The sequence below is a fragment of the Adiantum capillus-veneris genome, chromosome 16, assembly GCF_014529385.1.
Source record: "Adiantum capillus-veneris isolate H3 chromosome 16, ASM1452938v2, whole genome shotgun sequence".
NCBI classification, from domain to species: domain Eukaryota; kingdom Viridiplantae; phylum Streptophyta; class Polypodiopsida; order Polypodiales; family Pteridaceae; genus Adiantum; species Adiantum capillus-veneris.
Window position 1 is genome coordinate 85,248,629 of NC_140946.1, and position 22,810 is coordinate 85,271,438.

A 22,810-nucleotide genomic window follows, 5' to 3' on the forward strand; every position below is an offset into this window, starting at 1 on the left:
TATTACAACAAAGGGTATGTAAGGGAGCCTCAGTATGCACCTCCTGCTCAATTAGCACCACCTCAAGTACATCCAGTACCTCGATACCCAACGGGAAATGTACCATGACCTATGGGGATAGAAAGACCGCAACCAGTATTGGGACAACAACCACCTTTACCAGGAGCAAGACCAGTGGGCATTAGATATGCACCAACCTTAGAGAATCAGGAAGAACAAGCCTTAGTGCCTGTTCAAGCCTATTATGAAGAATCTGGTGCACACATGTCTCCAACTATGTATTACCCACCAGAAGAACCCAAACAACCAGAACCATGGGGCATGATTGGGAATGTTGGAACACCAACAGTTACAAGTGCTTCTGATGAAGAAAGATACAATTTGGACGCAAGAACATTGATGTTCATAGCTCATGGAGGGTTAACAGGACAAAGACCATCCTATCCACAAAGGACGAATCAAATGGGACCAAGACCAGCACTAGGACCCTGTTACAAGTGTGGAGGTGACGCTTATTGCACTGAGTGTGGGGTTACTCACTTCATTGAGGATTGTTCAAAAAATCCAAACAAAGTGCAAAAGACGACATTGAATATGCTAGAAACTATTCCTACCAGCAGTGGGTCTGAAAATGAAACTCTGATACCAACGCAAGTTGTTACTAGAGCTCAAGCTAAGAAAACCACTAGAGAACCTGAGAATGGAAAGTTAGCGACTGAAGTGGTTAGTCAAGGACCGCGGAGTCAAAGAAACACATGGAAAGCTAGAAAAGCACACATGAAGTTGAGAAAAGAACGTGAAGACGCTATTCTAGCTGAGGAACTAAAGCAAACGAAAGAAAGATTAGAAAAACTTGAGAGTCAAAACGGGAAACGAGAGATGAGCCCTGAAAGAACGAAACAAAAGAGTATCAAAGAAACAACTAGCTTAAGCTCAGGGGGATCAGTGCTAGTCGACAAAGTACACGAACCATTGGATGCACTGATGAGAGATTACGAAGCTAGGTTAAAGAACAACCAAACATACGAACAGAGGTGGATGACATACCCAAACGCGGAATTGGAAAAGCAGAGACTTGAAATGTGCCAGAGAATGATCGAGACTCCACAAGCCTTATTAGAACCACCAAAAGAAACAATGAATTGTGGAACGGAAAACCCAATTCAGCAAGAGACTATCGTTTCACGGGTAGCTGAAAAGACTCCCAGTGCACAAAAGCCTGAAAATACACACAAGGATGACCGCATAGTATTGAACACAACCGATCAGGAGATAGAGAGTTTTCATCCAGTCATACAGAGGTCTTACGGAAGAGATGAGGATTACAATGAATTTTGGAAACAAGTGAGAGAGGCAAACTTTGCAAACGAGCTAAGTTGCCAAGCTAATCAAACAAATTGGGAAAAGGACATCACGACCCCTCCCATAGTGTAATTTGAGGCAGGATCTCAAGTGGACTTGGATCTGCAATCTTACTGGGGAGATGGGGGCTCTGTTAGAACAATGGAGAGCAAACCTCATTCACTGAATACTTTACCTTCATACTTAGGAGAGTATGAAGCAAAATCCGAGATTAGAGCACTTCCCTCACGAAGAATCTCATCAGAAAAAGTCATGGACTCGCAAGGATTGATAGATCTTGTCAACACCAGTGACATGCACTATCACTCTAGCTGAGCTTTTGAGGCTAAGACCACATATGTGGACCACTGTAGGAAAATGCTTGGAGAAATTTGGGATAAAAGACCCAACATCGAGACTGAAAGAGGGAATACAAGAGCTGAGTAAACCACAAAAGAACGCTAAGCCTGTACCCTTAAACAAGGTCGGAGAGTATTGCGAAGGTGAAGAGGGGAATACAACCTTACCAGTTGAATTCCAAGGAGTGAAGACGATGGCAATACTAGACATCGGAGCTGGGGTAGCCATTGCTACAAAACAAATCTGGAAAAAATGGGGGAAACCAGCAATAAGGAAGACTAGGTTGAAACTCCAATTAGCAGATGGACACATGGAGAAACCTGTGGGGTTATTAGAGAAAGTTGTAGTGACTTCTTGCGGCATTGAATACGAACATACTTTTGCTATTGTCGATTTTGGCAAGGAGAATAACTATGATATCATATTGGGAAGACCATTCATGAGACAGTTGAAAATGGTCCAAGATTGGGGCTACGATCACATATACCTGAGAAATATGGAAACCACTACACGTGTGATCCTGAAAGACCATAGCTACAAAGATGTGAACCGAACACCGGTGGAGGAGTTTGATTCTGCTACTTTGGCGGGATCCGAATTTCCAGCTTGGTTAGGTAAACCCAAGGAGTTATGGATGTGTGGAGCTTCGAAATGTGGAAGTCTGAAACGAGAAGAATGTGTTTTAGAAAGGGCTATCGAAGACGAAGCTTATCTAGGAGAACCCTTTCCAGAGGACACGCTTGAACCATTAGAATGGACACACATTCTAGCAACCCTAGATGTTTGTGCAATTCTGGATGGTCCCACAACAAAATTTTGCGACAAGGACGGGTACGACGTGGTTCCGTACTTCATGTTGAGAACTGTACTCGAAAAAGAAACTGAAAAGAACGATACACTGGAAAAGGAAGATGAAGAAGAGGTATTTCACGACATTCCCGATCATCCTGAGTGGGGAAATGAAGCAGACAACGAGTCAACGGACAATTCAAGCGAAAACGAAGAAACTATAACGGATGTCCGATTTTATGATTTTCCGAACCAAACTAAACAACGCCAGAAACGCTATAGAGCAAAAAAAAAAACAAAGGGGGTTAGAACCAATCCGATGCCTAGAATAAGAGGAAAAAATCAATTCCTAATGCTAGTAAAGGCGGAAGATTGTGTTAAGGACAAGATTTCTGGAAGAATGAGAGGTAATGATCAAAAGAGCTTACGAAAAGACAAAAGAGGCTCAAGAAATCAAGTTCAATGGAATGGAACGAAAATAGAAACAGAAAAAACAGAAAAGAACAAACGCAACAGAGAACACACGGAGTCCAAGTTAGAACGTAGAAACAAGTACAGAGAGCTCAAGAAAACTCTGAAAGAAGTTTGGACAACAGAATTTGAGAGTGGAGAGGACGAAAACGCCAAAACCAAGGAAAACATGGATGTTCCCTCTCACTATAGGAAATTCACAATAGAGGATAGGAAGGTGGTATTAACCTAACCTATTCGAGAGAGAAAGGAGAACGAATCTTATGACGGACCGGAGGATGCAAAAAAAGTAGATTTAGCAGCTCCAGGTGAGACACCTAGACCGGTGTACATAGCCACAAATTTGTCTCCAAGCGAGGAAGAGAGACTTTTGAGTCTTCTCAGAGAGTACAGGGATGTGTTTGCATGGTCTTATAAGGACTTAAAGGGAGTTGACCCATCGATATGCCAACACACAATCCCACTGAAACAAGACGCAAAGCCTAGCAGACAGAGACCATACACATATAATGATACATTTGCTAAGCGAATCAAAGAAGAGATAGATAAGCTAATGGAAGCTGAATTCATATACGAGATTGAACACACCGATTGGGTATCTCTGATTGTGGTGGTACCCAAGAAGAACGGAAAACTCCGAGTGTGTGTCAACTTAAAGAAAGTGAATGCTGCAACAATCCGGGACAATTATCCCCTACCGATAACTGATCATGTTCTAGAGCGTGTATCAGGGAAAACAACATACTCTTTTCTTGATGGTTTTTCAGGATATAACCAGCTAGCCATAGCACTGGAAGATCAACATAAAACAGCTTTTGCAACGGAGTGGGGAATTTATGCTTATCGGGTTATGCCTTTTGGTCTAACCAATGCTCCCGCAACCTTCCAGAGGCTGATGACGCATGCTTTCAAAGAATACTTAAGGTTGTTTCTAGAAATATACATGGATGACTTATGTGTACATTCTCTACTGAGGGATGAGCATCTAGAACACCTAAGAAAAGTATTTGAGAATTGTAGGACATATCGCATTTGTCTCAATCCTGAGAAATGTGTGTTTATGGTCCGACAGGGCAGAATTCTGGGACATATTGTCTCACAAAACGGAATATCCACGGATTTAGAGAAGATAAAAGTTATAGTGGATATGCCTAGACCAACCAATGCGAAACAAGTATAGAGCTTTATGGGACATTGCGGATATTATAGACGATTCATTTCCATGTACGCTATAATAGGCCAACCACTTTACAGGCTAATAGTGAACTTTGAATGGACAGAGGAGTGTGAGGAATCGTTCAAGAAATTGAAAGAGGCACTCATTACTGCTCCAGTCTTGAAATCACCAGATTGGGAGAAGATATTCCATGTGCACATAGATGCTTCGGCATATGCAATAGGATGCATTCTGGCTCAGCCAGAAGAAGGAAACATGGATTTTCCTATCTGTTACGCCAGTCGACAGCTCAACAATGCAGAGAAGAATTACACCACAACCGAGCGAGAGGGATTAGGAATGATATATGCTGTGAAGAAATTTCGGCATTATCTTCTAGCCAACAAGTTTGTGTTTTTTACGGATCACCAAGCCTTGCTCTACCTAGTGAATAAACCATGCAATACCGGGAGAATAGTGAGATGGTTCATTATCTTACTGGAATTCGACTTCACGGTAGTAGTAAAGAAAGGAAAAACACATCTTAGAGCTGATCATCTTTCGCGATTGACGAATGGAGAAGACCCTATAGGAGTAGATGACGACATGCCAGACGCGTACTTGTTCAACATAAAAATGATACCGAAGTGGTCTCAAAATGTCGTTAACCTATTAACCTATGGAGGAGAGTTCGATAGAAGAGAATACAACCAGAAACATATTGCTATTCAGCAATCCAAGAATCTTCAATTGGTTGCAGGAAGGTTGTATCAATTGGGAAATGATCATGTTTTACGACTATGCATCAATCCTGAGGAATATAATATATATCTACGCGAAGCACATGTTCAGGAATGTGCATTTCATTGTTCAAGAAGGAACACATATAGGAATTTGTTACAATTGGGAGTCTATTGGCCAGGAATGAAAGAAAGCGTACATGAATATGTCACTGTATGTATTGTATGTTCATCAAAACCACCAGCAGAGTATTCTACATTATATCAGATAACGATCGCTCCAGAATGGAGTCAGTATATTGTTGAATATCTCACAAATAGAACTTTCCCAAAAGGAACGTCAAAAGCTCGTCAGAAATCTGTAGAGACAGAAGCTAGAGATTACGCTTTAATAGGAGATCAACTCTATAAGAGATGTAAAGAAAACCAGCTTAGGATTTGCGCATCAGAGTCTGAGTATGTGATAATCCTAGAGCAAGCTCATGGAGGAGTAGGTGGAGGCCATTTCTCAGGTGATAAGACAACAAAACTTGTCTTAGCCGCAGGAATATGGTGGCCAACATTACATATGGACGCTGAGGAATACGTTCGACGGTGCGATGACTGTCAGCGGACCAAAGTACCACTTAAAAGAGATGATATGCCGCTTAGACCAATGATGGGGGCAAGAGCTTTTGCAAAATGGGGGATTGATTATGTCGGACCCATTTCACCTCCTGCATATAAGACTCATGCACAATACATCATTGTGGCTACAGACTATCTAACAAAGTGGGTCGAAGCAAAGGCAACTCAAAAAGCAGATGCCAGGACCACGACACAATTTCTATATGAATACGTCTTTGTACGATATGGATTTCCAATAGAAATTGTGAGTGATCGAGGCACACATTTTATAAATGAAGTGATAGAGATCCTTCTAGATGAATTCATGGTAATCCATAGGAAATCAGCCCCGTATCATCCACAAGCAAACGGACAAGCTGAGGCAACAAACAAAACCATATGCACGGTCCTTACGAAGATTGTATCTGAGTCGAGAACTGACTGGGACCAGAAGTTGCATTCAACATTATGGGCATATAGGGTAGCATATAAAACATCAATAGGAACGACCCCATATAACATGGTTTTTGGGCTAAATGCTATCTTACCAATAGCATTCTTGATTTCAACATTAAGGGTGGCTAAGGATCTAGAGTGGACAGGGCACGAGCTTTCTGATAGAATAGATGACCTGAAAAAGCTAGATGAGCTTCGCCTAAAAGCAGTAGCTTCTATCTACGCTCAAAAAAGGCGACAAAAGGAATTTTTTGATAAGCATGTGCAGACTAAAGAGTTTAAGGTTGGGGACTATGTCCTAGTTTACACTCTGAAACAGCATGCTAAGAAGCTTAAAAAGCGAGGGAGGGGACCTCTGGTAATTAAAGATCTATCACCAAGTGGAGCCGTCAAGCTTGCTACATTAGACGGAGATGAAATGCCCAATTGAATTAGTGGATGCAGAGTGAAAAAGTATCTTTTGCCGCTAACCCAAGACATGCTTCTCAAAATACATCAAGAAAAGCTGTGTGTCCAGAAAAAGAAAAAGATTGTGGAGGAAGCGCAAGCCCAGGTGAAGGAAAGAATGGAGAAAAGAAGACTACTACGTCAAAAACAGCGCAATGAAGGAGCACTACGAATAAACGCAGTCAGTATAACAGAAATGGATAATGACAAAGAAGAACCCATCATTGAATGCAAAGTAGGAACCAACCAAATCAAAGCCAGAGCACTATTGAATTCAGGAGCTCAAGCTAACCTACTTTCACTCAGTTTGTATAGACAATTGACAAATGACACTAAACTACAAACTGCCAAGCAAGAGTTAAAGAGTTACTCTGAGAATTCAATCAAAACTGTCGGATGCACATTTTTACATATACAGATTAACCAGTATGTGTATCCTCATATGTTTTACGTGGTTGAAGACCAAGCTACACAACATCCATTATTGCTAGGACAACCATGGCAGAAGCAATACAATGCAATGATTGACTGGAGTTTTGAATCAGTGCTTATCAAATACGAAGGTGAAAGTCAATCAGTTAAGTTCACCAAAGAAACAGAGCCAACTCCAAAGGAAGAATCCAAGCACAAAGGTAAACAACAACCACAGAAAAAGAAGAAGCAATGGCAACCAAAATTTTCTATACAACCGGATTACTCTTCGACGAGGAATTCTCAACAGTGGATAAGGAAGACAAGCAATAATATAACAGCTCAACCTTGGGAAAAAACGTAGTCAAAGTTGATATGGAGACCAAAAAAGGTGGTGCCAAAGAAAACAAAGGTGGAAAACAGAGTCTTCAATACCAGACAACAGAGTGATTCCAGACAATCAAGGACAGTGAAACAGATTTGGATTCCAAAGAAGTTCATGACGGCACAAAGCTATAGCAAGAAAATTTGGATCCCAAAGATTTGTAAACAGGAACTCCCTTCAGTACAATCAACGGAAACTCCTAGGTATTTCAAGGCGAGGAAATCAACACAAAGGACAAAGCAAGTTTGGGTCGCAAAGAGTTTATGGCAAGCACAAGCGAAGCGGAAGCAGATTTGGATTGTGCAAAAGAACAACAAAGTAAAGAAGAATCCATCTACTGATTCTACTACCGAAGTATCACCAACCCAAAACCCGACCAACAATCCTTCAATCAAACAAAGAGCAGCTTTACTGGAAAGACTGTTGTATCATCGCTTTGCAATTGCATCGGGAACTTATGACCAAAACAACTACAATGCTTCGCCCACAGACACTTCATAGTCGTCTGGGAGGACTCAGACTAGGAGGGGGGGAGGTATACAGGTATACAGGAGTTACAAATCAGCTACAAGCGCCAAAAACAAAGAAAAACAAAAAAAATTATATTACAAGGGCAGTGTCTTACATGATTTTGTAATTTTTATGTTTGATTGCGGATATTGATAATATTTATGCCCTTAAATACCTTGTTTTGCAACAAGAAGAGATCAAATGATGAGTTTGGGTCTCTAGACGTGTAAATATCACTAAATAAGAGTGTTTTTGGAGCTATAAAGTGGAAAAAAGTGGTAATCCAAGTCCAGAAATCACAAATAAGTGTATATTCATATACACAGGGTTACCAACTATTTATCGTGTATGTTTGGAATTTTTTGGCTTCAATTTGCTATTTTCCTTTATTTTTTATGATTTTCTTGATAAAAGTAAAAGAAAAATAAAAAAGCAGGTGAAATGAGATCGGAAAAAAGAAAAGAATAGACGGTGATGGTCCTAATGACAAGGGCAACCCATGGTAAAAATTGGGTACAATTCTGAAAAAGTTGCGGAAAGCCCGAAATGACAGAATTTTGGCAAAGTGGACAGATTTCTCAGAAACAGGTCAAACGGAGTCCAAATTGAGAAATTTCAAATCCTAAAGTGCATTTCACGACGAGATAGGAGCACATGTCGAATTTGGTAACAAGTGATCCGGGAAGTCCGAAGTTAAGTATTTTTCACTTCACTTTCAAGCTCATTTCCACTATTACCTTCTTGGAGAGAGCAAAGAGCACACAGGAGCATCCGACCTTCTACCGCCTTCTACGACTGCTACGAGAGCTCAGAGGACACCAGACATGAGAGGTAGACTCGTTGCCATAATCTTTTGATGCTTATCGTTAACTTTTGTCACGAAAACTGACCAAAACCAAGAAACAAGAGCAGACAGGGAATGGGGAAGAACGCTAGGTAGGGGCACAACCGCCTAACCAAACCTTGCAAGAACTTAGAGGTGGGTTACCCTAACATAGAAGATGGGTTTCTAACACTCAAAGCTCGAGAAAGAACAACTTGAAAAACCCTAGGTCAACAGAGCCTACAAGAGGCAAACAGGAAAAAGTTGTCGAAACGACACAAAACTTCTCATGAAGCTTAACAACATCAAGGGCAATGCAACCATGGAGTATCTCCAGGTTTGGACCACCAAAAGTGGGTCAAAACAACCGATTCGGCTACGGACACACAAAGCGTCATTTTGGCATAACGGCTGAAATTGACGACCGAATGAAATGAAACTTCACAAGCAGCTTCAAATATACATGGATGACTTATGTTTGCAAGCAAAACCCAAAAGAAAGGTGATTCACTTACCGATGGTGAAAAAGACGCTTTCGGGCAACCAAATGGAGAAAGATGGAGAACGGTGAGCCAAAGTCAAGTTCAACCAAATAGGTGGCTTCACAACATATCTAATGAGCTGGAAATGCAACTCTCGAGAAGAAAAGTTGAAGAAATTCAACTCCAAGGCAAAAAGACGACTTCGGAGACTGAAATGCCTATAAGGGGGCTTTTTAGCTAAACTGATGACTTTTTAAGTTGAAAACTAATTAGCAGGGCTTAGGGCACTAGCACAAAGCATTCTTTGCACAAAAAGACCAACATTTCAAGAAAAGACATCATACGCGTATGATGTCTCACAGCATGATTTTCACATCCATTTCAACATTTGAGTGCATAGCCTCATTCCACATGTTAATCACATCCTATGAACCAAGTATCATGAGAATTGGAGTTAGAAAACCCAAGGAAAACCAAAAAGACGCAAAGTAGGCCATAAAATTGATTTTTGGTCCTAATTTTGTCAAAATAACTCCAAACTCATTGAAACTTTGTAGGATTGTTGATTAACACATCTATAAGCTATCTGGAACCAAAAAGCACCATTTTGACACAAAACACGTATGATGTCTATTTGCACTTACAGAGCCAAAACTGCTCATTTGTCATCATACATCCATTATATATATCTAATACATGCTACATATGAAGTTTGGAACCATTTGGTCAAGTTGATCACCCCATTAGCTCAATTGAGGGAAAATCCTTCATCCAAAGCCTACTTTAGCCCAAATCCAACATACTCAAGTCCAAACCAAGATTTGAGTAGATATAGTCCTTCACTAGTACATGGGGAGTCCACAGAACCAATCCCATGAAAAATTGATGAAAAAGACATCATACGCGTATGATGTCTCCAGAGCCATTTTTAGCCCAAAATCTATCCAAACTTCATAAATCCACTGAATAAGCCTATCTAAAGCCATATCCAAGCTTATAGAGAAATTTGGTCCAAAAATACACTAAAAGACATCATACGCGTATGATGTCTCATTATGTGATTTTGGCACCTCAGGGCTTCAACCACCAAACAGAAGTGATCTACATGCCATTTGAAGGTGAACCACCAAGTTTTATCCAATTTGGATCATAAAATCCAATTCCCTTTCAAAATTTTGCCAAGAGCCTCAACTGGACTAAACTGGCCAAAACTTGACCAAATGGGATCCAAACTCAAATTCAAGCATATGATACTCATGTATACACTATCAGCTACAAGCACAACCAATATGAAGTCATTTTGACACAAAAGACATCATACGCGTATAATGTCTCCAGCATGATTTTGAGCCCAGTTTGCATATTTTTTCACCTACCTTGCATCCTTAGGCCCTGAATATCTCATGTTTCAATTTTCAAGTCATTTGAATAGTTAAAAGCTTCATTTCGGCTTTCAGTACTAAAAAGACGCTAACTTCTGAAATTGGAGTTACAGGATCCATGGATTCCGCCAAGTCATCAGCAACAAAGAGAAAAAGACCGACAATCAAAGATGCTCTTGCAGAAGCAGAACCCTTTGACATTCTAGCAGAAACCCTCAAGCCAACCAAAACTTGGGTGGAGGAAGCAGTACTGGAACAAGAGGGAATACAGATCTACTAGGGGACTTTCAGAGATCCTCAAGGGCAAGCGGTGGATATACCGATGATCCCACAAGAATTGGTGGATTATAGCAGGTCAGAGAACATCAGCAGGTACCTGGAAAGGGCAGACTTGCACAGATTCTTCACCTCGAGACCATCAGGTGTAGATACAAGAAGAGTGTATGAGTTGGCAACCTCCATTCAGAAGGATGGGAAAGCCACATTGACAGCAATAGATGGAGAGAAAGTAGAGGTACAGATCACTCCACAGCTCATTGCAGATGCATTGAAGCTGCACAACAAAGGGAGCTCTGTCAGGGAAAGAAGGGAGGCTATAGAGGTTTATGGGTCCAAGAAATAGAATGCAACTTATGGAGATATGGCAGACCAAAGAGCGGCAACCCTTTGCCGACTGTACAACCAGTTTCTCCATATTTGCAGTAAAAGACCGCAAAAGTATACGACACCACCCCATGCCATTGCAACTACCATCACATGGGCATTGAAGAGCAATATGCCAAAGGAGGTGAATTACGCTCAACACATCCACGAGCAAGTAATTGCCATGCACAACGAGAAGCCAAAGTATATAGGAGGAGCTGAAGTTCTGACAAGAATAGCTTATGAAGCTATTGGAGCTAGAGATCAGTGGCCAAAGGTTCCCTCCCAGAATGAGTGGCTTAGAGAAGCCGACGAGGAGGAAGAACAGCCCGAAGTATCCAAGAGGGCGTCCACAAGAGCACGCAGGAAACTAGAAATAGTTTCAGAACCTGTAGAGGATGTGGATGAGCCGCTTATGAAGAAAGCAAAGAAGAAGGTTTCTCCCAAGCAAACCAAAAGTCAGAAAGCGGCAAGAATGGAAAGACTGGTGGAGCAGTTTAGAGCGGAAAGAGCTCTAAAGGGGGACTTTGAAGAAAAGTGGGTTCCAGACCCCACTAAAGTCGGAACTAGCTCAGCCAGGCCATGTTGATCAATATGATCAATATATTAGAGCTTATGAGGAGTCAGAGGCTATACTGGAGCAACAACCTGTCGAGCCATACACTGAAGAGGAAGTACAGCTTTTAAAAGCTGAGCTGAAAAAGGACGACAAGGGGAAGAAGAAAGTAGATGAGTCTACTGAACCTCAAGAGAAAGACGAGCAAGCAAACAAAGGGAAAGCCAAGATGACTCAGGACAATCAGCCTTCCTTTACTGATGTACCAAGCCCGAAGAAGACGGAAATCATTGTGGAAGAGACCACAGTAGAGATGGACACGGCTGGTATGGAAAAGCCGGAGGCCGGGACCAAGGAAAAGGAGATAGATCCAATTCAGCAAAAGAAAAACGATTATGAGAATCTGGTAGCGATAGGGTACACTGAAGAAGAGGCCCTTGAGGCGGTCTATGGAATCCACCTACAAAAACAAGATGATCGGAGAGGGAAAGAGGAAAAAATAAAAAGTGCAAAAGAGAGTGAAGAGAAACTGGACGAGCAGAATGTACTAGAAAAACCGAAGCCAGTGGAGGTGGTGGCCGAAAAAGATTTAGAGTTGACAGATGAAGATGAAAAAGACATGCACATGGTGCATGAACTGCTCAACAAGATCAAAGAAAGATCCAAGGCAAAGGAAGTGGAGATTGGGACAGCCAAACAAAGGGAAGCCAAGTTGCAGAGGAAATTAGAGGATGCTATGACTGAATCTGAAAGTCATAAAGCATCACTCTACGATGCGGAAAACGAGAGAGACGGCTTGATACTCCAGCTAGCCGAGGCTTCAAGAGAAGTAACAAGTGCACAGGAAGCAAGGGAGCGGATGGAAGACGACTTGGAGGCGGCTAAAGATGAGCTCATTGAGCTAGGGGAAAGAGTCGCGCTCCAAGAAAGAACAATCACTAGACTCAGGACTACCCCTAGAGCTAGCAGAGCAGGAACCGAACAAGAGGGAGCTCTTGTACCAGCTCTGGAAGACCAGGTCCGAAGCTTACAAAGAGAGCTAAGATTAGAGCAAGTGCAAAGGTTGCACATTGCAGAGGGATCATTGGCAGCAGAGGAGAGGCTCACTTTAGAAAATCAAACACTAAGAACAGAGAATGAGACCCTCCGCAAACAGCTCCAAGATCTACAAGAGCAACAAAGAAGAGAGACAGAGACACCACAAGAAGAATCAGGTGGAGCAGCCATAGAGCTACCAGAAACTGGAGAGGCAACCACAATTGAAGATCCAGCCCCAGTTCACGAGGTGGCCTCGACTTCAGGAATCTCTGAAGAAGAAGAACAAAGGCTCCATGACCAAATAGCAAAGTCAACAGAGGAGAGTGCCAAGGCAGAAATGGAATGGGAGAGGAGACTCCTAATTTCCATTAGACTTCAGGGATTAGACACAAAAGTGCTCCATGAAGAGTGGATGCAACCCAGCCCACCTTTCCTTTTGATGAAGTTTGAAGTGATAAAAACGAAAAAGAGAATAGAGGAGGAGCAGTATGTCGCTCTTTACGAAGGCGACATCACAAAAGAGGAACAATCAAAGAAGATTGTAGATTCGCAGCCTAGATGGAGGAAAGGTTGGCTGAACAAATACCCAGCCTACCTCATCTACTTGGTAGAGGCACCAAAGGAGATTCGGGAGGATGCAACCTTCTGCCCGGTGCCAAGAGTCAGAAGCTAGAAAGAGCATGGCAGGATTGCAGAAAAGAAGCCAAATTGGCTTAATTACCCCAGGATGCCAGGACCAAAGGCAGGAGAGAGAATAGGTAAAGCCTACATGGTGAAAACCCTAACGGGCACCATCAAACTCTTTACTGGCTCTCCTGACCTTTCGTGTCAGATGCTCAAGAAAATCTGCAAGACTCTCTTAGCTTGCATTGAAGTGTTCACGCCAGATAAAGCCACGACCTCGAGTCTACTATCGACGGCCGACACAGTGACTGATATGATATATGATCTTTCATTGCAGCCTTCTCCAAAAGTGTTGCACCTCCTATTCGAGTCGAAACTAACTAACAAACGATACAAAGGTTGTGCAATGACTACATACATATATATGAATCTTCGATAATAAATCACAAAATTCAAAACAAGAAACAAAAAAAGACCCAGAGTGGACCAAATTGAAGCGCAAAAAGAAATACCAAGAACTGAAACGGTCATTAGGAGAGGTATGGACTACTGAGGGAGAAAGTGATGGTAAGGAGGAGTCAGAAAAAGGAAACATGAATGTATCATCACACTATCGGAAATTCACCATCTAGGACAGAAAAATCATAATGACACCACCAGTCAGGGAAAGAATAAACCAGGAATCTTACGATGGGCCGAAAAATGCAAAACGGATAGACCTCGTTGAACCAGGTGAGAAGCCTCAGCCAGTCTATATAGCAACTGCCTTAGAGCCTGAAGAAGAAGAACGGCTAACACAACTTCTCAAGAAGTATAAAGATGTGTTTGCATGGTCCTACAAAGACCTCAAAGGAGTTGATCCATCGATATGCCAACATACAATTCCTTTGAAATCAGATGCCAAACCTAGCAAACAACGTCCTTATACATATAATGACACATTTGCTAAACGAATCAAAGAGGAGATTGATAAGCTAATGGATGCTAAATTCATCTATGAAATCGAACATACAGATTGGGTGTCACGCATTGTGGTTGTCCCCAAAAAGAATAGAAAGTTGCGAGTGTGTGTGAACCTCAAAAAGGTAAATGTAGCCACCATAAGGGATAATTATCCCTTGCCGATCACAGAACATGTACTTGAGAGGGTGGCCAGGAAATGGGCTTATTCCTTTCTAGATGGGTTTTCAGGGTATAACCAGCTGGCAATTGCAATAGAGGATCAACACAAAACAGCGTTTGCCATAGAATGGGAAATCTATGCGTATAGAATTATGCCTTTCGGCTTAACTAATGCCCTAGCTACCTTTCCAAGGTTAATGACGCATGCATTCAAAGAAGACCAGAGAATATTCTTGGAAATATTTATGGATGATCTCTGTGTACACTCCCTTCTACAAGAAGAACATATTGACCATTTACAAAAGGTATTTGAGAAGTGCACAACATATCGAATTTGTCTTAACCCGAAAAAGTGCATTTTTATGGTTAGGCAAGGCCGCATCTTAGGACACATTGTCTCAAGAAATGGCATAACCACTGACCTAGACAAAATCAAAGTCATAGTAGACCTGCCCAGGCCTACTAATGCCATGTTTCTGTTTTAGCTTTCCGTACTCATTTTATTTCCTCTTGCGTTCTTTCCCTTCGAACTTTCAAGAATCTTCCTGATATTTGGTCTTTTACACAATCCTCTACTTTGACAAGCATTAGATAGTGAGTTTTAGCTTTTATTCTGGGCATCAGGTTCTCTCTCATTTTGTTTTCTGCTCGCTTTTTCCTATAGCGTTCCTGGCATCTAGGGTGTTGATTGGCAAAATCATAAAACTTGATATTCATTGTTTTCTCCCCACGCTCGCTTGAGCTGTCTGAACACTCGTTATCTGCATCGTTATCTACATCCAGATGCTCAGAGGAGTTATAAAACTCTTCTTATTCTGGTGGTTCTACCATCTCATCTCATCCTGGTATAAGGCTTACCATGTAATAGGGTAGCACATCATAGCCATCCTTATCGCAAAATTTTGTCGTTGGACTATCTGTAATGGTACAGACATCCAATATTGCTAGTATGTGTTCCCATTCCAGAGGTTCTAAGGCATCTTCAGGAAAAGGTTCCGGAATATAATCCTTGTCCTCAATTGCTCTTTCTAAGACGCATTCCTCTCTTTTTAAGCTCCCACAATGTGAAGATCCGCACATCCATAGCTCTTTATGTTTCCCTAACCATGCTGGGAGTTCCGACCCTGCCAATGTAGCTGAATCAAACTCTTCCACTGGTGTCTAGTTCACGTCTTTGTAACTATGGTCTTTTAGCTGAATTTTGGTTGTTGTCTCGCCATGTCTGAGGTAGATGTGGTTGTAACCCCAATCCTGGACCATCTTTAATTTTTGCATGAATGGTCTTCCCAAGATGATCTCTTAATTGTTCTTTTTGTCGAAATCGACTATTGCAAATGTATGCTCGTACTCGATTCCGCACGAGGTGACAATTACTTTTTCTAAGAGTCCTAGAGGCTTTTCCATGAACCCATCTGCCAATTGCAATTTCATTCTGGTAGCTCTCAAAGATGGTTTTCCCCATTTTTTCCAGATTTCTTTGGTGGCAATAGTGACTCCTGCTCCACTGTCAAGAATAGTTTTGGAAACTACTCCTTGGAATTCTACTAGTAGAGTGGTGTTTCCATCTTCTCCCTCGCAATACTCTCCAACCTTGTTTAAAGGTACCGGCCTAGTGTTTAGTTGAGGCTTATATAATTCTCTGATCCCTTCTTGAAGCTTCGAGGTGGGGTCTTTCACTCCAAATTTTTCTAAGCAGTTGCCTACTGTGGTCCACATGTTTGGTCGTAGCCTTAGGAGTTCGGCTAATGTGATTGTGCATGCCACAGGGGTGGACAATAACTCAATCAACCCTTGTGAATCCATCACTCTGTTAGAAGACAGTCTTTGAGATAGGATTGCTCTCACCTCAGACTTGGCTTCATACTCTCCTAGGTAAGAGGGTAGAGTTTTTAGTGAGTTTGGTTGGTTGTGCCCCGAACTAATTGATCCCTGGTCTCCCCCTTGCGAATGCATATCAAAGTTCATTTGCGATCTTGCCTCAAATTATTCAATAGGAGATAAGATCTCATTTTTCTCTTTTCTCATGTTGTTCATGTGGTAACTCACCCTGTTAGCTTCATTGGCATCACGGATTTGCTTCCACGGGTCATCTAGACCATTACAATCCTTACCCATTTCTACCAATGTTTTAGGCTGGAACCTGTCACTTGTCTCATCCGTTGTATTTGGCACTATGATAGGCTCTCCCCTAGACTCAGAGGCATTCGTGAGTCTTTCCTTTGTTTCTACTTGTTTCTCTAAAGTTGGTTTGATAGGGGTTAGAGCTAGTACTTCATGCCAACTTGCAGGTTTACCAAGCGGGTTTTCCATCAATGATTGAGTTGTTTCAATCATCTTTCGACACATTTCTAATCTATGTTTTTCTATTTTGGCATATGGATAAGTCATCCATCTTTTCTCTTGGGTTTGGTTGTTTTTGAGTCTGGCTTCGTAAGCTTTTAAAAGTGCGTCTAACTGCTCATTTACCTTTTCTGCCAACACTGATCCTCCTGATCCTGCACTTTTGGGTTCTGCTATTTCCTTGGGTGCTATGGTTTCCGCAGTGTGTGAGCTTAGGCTAGCTAGATCCTCTAACCGCTCTAATCTATCCTTTGTGTGTTTTAACTCCTCAGATAGAGCCGTTTGCTCTCGTTCTCTCCTGGCTTTCATACGTGCCTTTCTAGCTTTCCAAATGTTTCTCTGATTTTTCGTTTTTGAACTTGGGGCATCGGTTTTTGGCTCTTCAATTATGGGTTTGTTCGTCATTCTTTGAGCTTGGGCTCGTGTTACTGCCTAAATAGATATGATTGTCTCGTTTTCTGACCCTCCACTAGAAGGCACTGCTTCCAGCATGTTCAAGGTAGTTTTTGCTCCTTTGCTCAGGTTCTTAGAGCAATCAGGAATCAAATGAGTAACTCCACACTCGGTGCAATATGCGTTGACTCTAATGATTTCATCATGAGGACAGTCTCTTATGCGTTGACTCTAATGATTTCATCATGAGGACAGTCTCTTAGCCAATGGTCTCCACCACATTTGTAGTAGGGTCCCTTAGGCTGTTGAGGTGCTCCTTGAGCTCCTCTTTGTTGGTATGCATGTCTCTGCCCGCCCATGCCTCCGTTGGCTATGAACAACAATGTGCATTCCTCCAAACTATATCTTCCTTCTCCTGCTGCCTGTGCAGCTGTTGGTGGTCCTATACTTCCCATCATGCTCCAAGGTTCTAGCGTTGAGGGTTCTTCCGGTGGATAATAAACAAGATTTGTAGCATATCCATTGGGATCTTCGTAATATGCATGCATAGGAACCAAAGCCTTCTCTTCTGATTCGGTTACTGTTGGTGTGTATCTTATGCCAACTGGTCGTAATCCTGGTAGGGGTGGTTTTTGCCCCAACACTGGTTGTGGTCTTCCTACTCCTACAGGTCCTGGTAGGTTGCCTGCTTGATCCCTAGGCATCGGTGGAATTTGAGGAGATGCTACCTCAGCTTGGGGAGCGTAAGGTCTCTCTCTCACATATCCCTTGTTATAATAACATTCCTCCATCCCTTGGTTTGTCCATTTTTGTTCAATAGCACACCACTTTGGCTGTTTAGCCTGAGGTTTGGCGTACAAGTTAATCTTTTTTAGCACTTCCTCTACAAGCTGCTCCTGGCTTACAGCTACTTCTGTTTTCGTTGTTGTCTTAGTGGATTTGCTTCCACTTTGTTGTGAGGATGAATCATCGTCGAGATCCTTGAACTCACCCTCTTTGTAAACCGCACAATTGTCTACAAGGTAAATTGCCTCCTTAGTTAACTCATTTAACATCGTGCTCCTCTTCATCTGTAAGTCCTTCTGGAGATCTGCATTCCTTAGTCCTTGGATAAATATAAGCATAAGTCTGGACTGAGTTGGTAGTTCTTCCACAGGGCAGAACTTAACATATCTTTTAAGTCGTAGGGCTACCTTTTGCACAGATTCCCCTTCTTTATGGATTTGTGAGATTGTATTATGAGCTATCCCCCTTTCAATAAACTCATCAAACACCTCCTCTATAGACTCAAAGTCTGTACGCTCTACAGAGTCAAACCAAGTAGCAGTGTCATCCTCTAAGGTTAGTCCAAACCTTGCAAATTGGGTAGGGAAGTCTAATACCTCTTCAGCTCTAATTACACGCACAAAGGCTGCTACATGATCTCTAGGATCTCTGTTTTTCGTGTATTTCTTGTTTACCCATTTTTGCACCTGTGTAGGTCTAATTCTACGATGGTCTACAAATCTCATCATTGGATGTCCATGTCCTAATAGATATACCTCCTCTGGCCTTCTGTAGTAGGCGGGCTTCTATCCCAGTGGTGCTCCTAATCCATAATTTCTAACAGTTCTTGCAAGAGATGGTTCATCCCTTTGAACTCGTTCCAAGAATGGTCTTCCAAGCTATGTTGACCCTTGAGTTTTTGGCTTACTCTCGCCTTGATACCGTCAATAGAGTGGTGGTTCTTGTAAATCCCTTAGCCCTCGTGCGGCTGGATAACCATCTCGGTTTTGGTCTTGTTTTGATGTTGCACTTTGTCAAAGCCATGCCTACAATGATGGCTGAGTTTTTGGTTGGTCTTGGTAGTGGAACGTCTGTTGTCGGTGACCCTTGGCATTTCTCGGGGGGCATATGTTGATGTTTCTGGAACTGTTGCCTTTTCTACCTCCTCTCGGAGAATACGTTTGTATTCTCGCCCGTACCTATCAACAAAAATGATATCCTTCCCCATAGCAATTTCATAAGAGAATAAGTAAAGAACCTTGTCTTTGCTTAATTCGTTTGGGTAGGGTTCTTTGCATCGAAAGTAAGAGACTATTCCCTCGCTCTCATGCTTGTAAATTCCCACATTTTCATTATAGGTAGAGACCCTGGTCATTTTCTTATCATACATAAAAAGAGCTCCAGTTCGATCAATGTTTGGAGGCGTTCTTGAGTCTCTGAAACCATTTTTCCTTTTGCCACGTTAACTCCATATCTGTTGTAATCCTCAGGATTACTAACTATCAGATAGTGGTTCCCCTTTTCGTCTCGGAATTTATCTCCATCATCATAGACACGAATTATCTCCAGTCTTTGAGCCGGCCTTTCTTCAATACAAATACACTTGCGTCCTCGATAGTCAGAATAAACTAGGGCTCCCCTCGAGTTTGTTCCTTCTAAGAAGATAGTAGTGAACTTGGAATCATTCAAAGGATATAGGGAGGTGCTTTCTCCTAGCATTGGTCCGTCATAGGTGAAACCTCGTGGTTGTTGACTACCCATCATGAAGAAGGATTTGTCTGATGAAAGTCAGTATCACTACCCTCCTCAATAATTAGTGCTAGTGGATCCAAGCTTGCCTGAGTTACACTCTCCTCGCTGGACACTAAGCTACCCTGATCACCTGCCACCTTTTGGTCTCTAAAAATGTATCTTCCTGGTCTTAAATTCATCAAACTTAGCAATGCAACTTAACACTATTCCAACCACTCACCTGGCAAAGTATCAGTCTTCGCACAACTTCTTGCTTTGCTGCTGAATATACCTGTACACAAGCGCTTAATTTCGGCAATCGAATCAAAGCATCTAACCGCTAGAGGTGATTTTAGTAATGATTGGTATAACTGGAGAGTTAACCTGAACCACTAGTGTATTTTATACACTTCTGATGTTCTGGATTAGGTCTGCTAATCTGGAACTGTACTTCTCTCGGATGTTGGTCAATTTACATGAAAAGTCTGAGTTTTGTCTTTGCTCCGTCAAAAGGTCAAACAAGGTCCAAATTCACTTCTGAAAGAAGTTCTGAAACCCTCAAGTCAATTGGAACATCACTGTATGGCCTCAATCAAATTTTCTCTTCACTAAGTCCTAGTAGACATCCTACGTGTAGGATGTCTCCTGCTCTGTTTTGCCTGGATTTTTGCACTATGGATTCCCCTTGATGTGCTGAGTCCACAGCTATTTTTACTTTTTGATTTGGACACCTATAAGCTGGTCAATGGATCAGAAATCTGTTCCATCAGCCTGATGTTGGTCTGACCAGTCAAATCAACTCCAATTTGGACCAAAATTGACTTGGAGGCTTGCCTCAGGCTATACAACACCCTGCTAGGCCTACAGTCAGTTTCTGGCTTGAATTTCTTGCTTTATACATTCTACACATAGCATGTATTTTTGCTCAAAATGGCTTCAAATGCAAAGCACAGAGTCTCCTTAAGGTGCTGATCACTTTGGTATGCTCAAAACTCAGTTTGGAGTGCAAAATCACACAGATGACATCCTACGTGTAGGATGTCTTTTTGGCCTATTTGACCCTAGACTTGATCCACAGCTCCCCCTTGATGGCAGCAACTCAGTGCTATGCTTAAATTTTGGTTTGGATTTCAAAAGTTCCCAATTTTAGTTGTTCTAGCCCTTTTCAGTAAAAAGTGCTAAAGTCTACTTAGAACCCAATTTTCTCACCCAAATGAGATGAAACCTCTCTCAGTCTCTCAATATATCATTCAAATCATGCTCATGCAGCCATCCTATGGTTCTGGTCTTAAAATAATGCTTGGGCACAATTTGGGTAGGATGTCTGGAAATTTCTGTCTATCTTGCCTTATCCTGTCAAGATATGGTCAAATTTCCACTTTCCAGGTGAAAATAGGGTAAACCCTACCTTTTGAACACACTGGTCAACTCAAAATTCCAAAATTTCCACCAGATTAGCCTGTAGATATCCTACGCGTAGGATGTCTCCTGGCTTAAAATTTATTTTTTTCCTAACAGAAATGCTCATGATGCTCTGCAACTCTATCAGAAACACTCACAGCAACTTTTGGACTTCACTTCAGCTTTCAAACACACTTTTGTGTCTTTTACAACCTTGTGATAAATCTAACAAACAAGTATACATGCATGAAGTGCTCTAGATCCTGAATCATGATGTCCTACTTACTCTACTCCTACTCATCATGTGAAATGGTGAAAATGGTGTTTTGGTTGCTTCCTAGCCTCTCCGGACACTCAAGCTCTCCTCTCACTGCTTCTACCACTCCAACTCCTACTCTCTACACCACAACTCAACTAAAAACTACCTAAGTCTACCTAAGTCGAAGGATCTAGGCCATACACACGCTCCCTAGACTCCCTCTAAAACCTAGAGAGTCCACCACCCTCTGATCCTATCTAAATGTAACATGAGACTCTTGGCAAGCCCGAGAATCCCTATCCTCAAGGACTAGTCTCGGTCACCTACCTAGGGCTTTCGTCCCCGGCAGCGGCACCAATGTTGGACGGATACGCCGCGACGGACGTCAGCTCAGCGAGAACTCACCTACCAAGATTTGTCAGCTAAGGACGAAGCTCAACCCGCAGGTGCGTGGAAGCAAGCATAGGGTGTCAATCTACACTCGACCGACTCTCAACTAATTCCTACAGAGGTCTCTACCCAATGTCTAAGCTACGGCCTTCAAGAGTGCATAAGAGGAGATTTCCTACAACGCTTTCTAGAGCCAAATACCCATCAAATGGTCTCAAAACGCCATAGAACTTGAAGGAGACCCTACTAACACCAATAGGTCGCTCTCCCTAAGGTCTATGAACCAAAATCCCAATCCTAAACACCCGGTGCAAAATCACGTAGGATGTCTGGCCGAAATTTGCAGGTCGTCATTTCCAAAAACTAAAGTGCCTAATGTGTAGCTCTACTCAATGCGAACACGTGGATATGCTGCAATGCAAAAACGGACAACATATGCTCACCAAATCACCAGATGGAGCTCGCAAAAGCGGACAGTATGCGCGCAATGTAGGTATTGGCACGTAGCTCTCGTCGGGGGCAACACGCTGCACTTCTCCGCACTCAATTCCAACCATCGATGTGCACGTAGCATCAAGATGAAGCTCTCACTCTCTCTCGTGCACAGTACGCTCACTCACAGACTTTACTTTTTTAAAATGACAACGGTTTTTCATTAAGGTCAAAAAGTGGTATAAATACCTTACAATCTCAAACCCTAATGTTCCAATTTAACCATCTACTCAATCTAAATATCAAAACTAAGATACAATCTAGAAACTTCTGTAAGCCCCAATATTTACAAAGGTGAAATGTAGAGTTTTCTCAATAAATGAATAATTACAAAAATAATAATCCGCCGAGCAGTCATTTTCCGTAGGGTGTGTCTAGCTTCTAACAAGTTAACAAGTGTGAAGCAGAGCTCTCTTATATGTGTGTGCCTACTACTCAGGTTTGGCAGCGAAAGCCCCTTGTTATTGTTGTGAATGGAAGGGTATTTCCCCATGTTTTCCATGGTTTTTCTGAGTTTTTGGTTGAACATCATGATTTTTTGCATAACTCATGATTGGCATGGTTTTTGATGGATTTGTGTGCATGGTTGGGAGCGACTATGGAGCCCCATCTCGCATATGCAAGGGCTACTGACATGGTGTGAGGGTATGGCATTTATGAACAAACACGTAGAGAATTTCCTTGGTTTTTTTTTTGGC